At 32.6% G+C, this 1692-nt stretch overlaps 1 long non-coding RNA gene across 1 annotated transcript; it reads right to left on the bottom strand.

Annotated features, from left to right (window-relative positions):
• Positions 1-423: 423 nt before the first annotated feature.
• On the bottom strand, positions 424-1692 carry LOC107683077 (uncharacterized). The gene is made up of 2 exons (XR_001633654.1): positions 1652-1692; positions 424-1251 (listed from the first exon to the last, which is right to left on the bottom strand). It is a non-coding gene; the product is annotated as an uncharacterized LOC107683077 (long non-coding RNA).

The following is a 1692-nucleotide window of genomic DNA, read 5'->3' as shown; positions in this document are numbered from 1 at the left end:
GACGCGTCCTGGGAAAATGGCACGTATGGTCACCCTATTATATAACAGCTTATTAATCTATATTAAAATGGTTAGAAATTTTATCCACACATTCAAAATCAGAATGTATATTATTTTAATCTGAAAGTATCACATAATATTTGGAACTGGCATATTAAGGAAGTTACCACTTTGCGAGAAACTGCTCACTGTCTGTATTTGGTTTCTAGTTTGAATATACTTCAAACATTAATAATGATTAATATAAATTCAGCATAACTGAGTTGAGGTAAAAATATTACTCATTCTAAACTCCAAAAGATGCAGAAAAAAATGAAACATATTTTGGTATAAAAGAGTAGAGCATTGTTAGTTGAAGCAAACAAGCTGCAACAACGCTCCTGTAATGATTGGATTTGAAAGAAAATCAAAGATGACTCTCAGTTAAAGCAAAACTACATAGACTGCAGAGCTGCCACATCCCCAAAAAGGATGAAACTCATTTATTTAGGTTCAAATTATTTTACAAAGTACACAAAGTTCCGTGAATGGTCATAAATCAGTTATATTATTAACTCCGATTCTCATCAGGTTATTTAGTAATAACATTACAACTAGAAACATCATTTGTTGTCTTACATGCAACAATGAGGGGGAAAAAAACAAAAACATTTTCATTAATTAAAATTCATAAAAATTGCATATCAGTACATTGAATCTAGCACTCTACCAGCATTTACAAATATGTTTAACAAATTAATTAGACAAGTTGCCATAAGGTTTGAACATTAAGCTACGCACTCCAATTCCACACTCCACACTGTTGGTAAAATCATGCACAATGCACAATCCTCTTTCTCCTTTCAGCTCAAAGCAGTATTCAAAATGCAATGTGCATTCATGAGGACACTGCAACACAAAGTGCTCGCGGAAAGAAAAAATAATCTCACATTATGGTCCCAAATACAAGTAAAATTACACGTATCCTGTGCAAAATACTGACAAGTACCCATTTATAAATATATAAACAAAAAATTGTTCAGAAACAACAGTCTAAAAATGAAAAAAGGAAAGAAAAAACAAAACAAAAACACAATGTACAGACATCTGAACGACAGTACTAACATTGTTTGAGCTCAGGTTTGTGCTGAAAGGGCTCCATTATCTTAATTGTGTTCCAATCGCAGCAGTTGTTCCTTACCATTTACGGTTATAGACTTTAACTGTCCATCTTCTTCCACTTCTACACGTTCCTGGCCATTCTCGATGATTCTATGGAAACAATAGCACATTTATGACTTACAGGAAAATGTTGTTTCAGGCTACGTTGCTTATATAGTTGGTTTGACGTTGCTTTTATATCTCAAACCTATCCCACCTTATTTTGCAACATGTAAGTAAGCTATTTCATGTGAATGTGTGAGACTTCTGATTCATTAGATGCTATAGGTAGATAATTAGAAGAAAATCAAAGTGCAGTAAATGGTGAAAAATGATTCCAATACATAGTGTAATAATAAACTATATGATAAAAAAATACCAGTTTGCAGTATCAAGTAGCATAATGAGCTGTTCAGTACAGCTAAAAATAACTAGGAGCAGATGATACCAGAACCGTAAAAAATATGTTAAAAATAAAATGGATAATTCACAACTCTGGAAAGATGTCTACCTTTTTGTAGTGATTTTCCTGCCATTGATGAATTTAGTGGA

This window comes from Sinocyclocheilus anshuiensis, unplaced genomic scaffold (genome assembly GCF_001515605.1).
Source record: "Sinocyclocheilus anshuiensis isolate Anshui unplaced genomic scaffold, SAMN03320099.WGS_v1.1 C32894146, whole genome shotgun sequence".
Classification (NCBI taxonomy): Eukaryota; Metazoa; Chordata; class Actinopteri; order Cypriniformes; family Cyprinidae; genus Sinocyclocheilus; species Sinocyclocheilus anshuiensis.
Note: the sequence above shows the minus strand (reverse complement) of the source record. Positions and strands in the feature narration are given on the sequence as shown.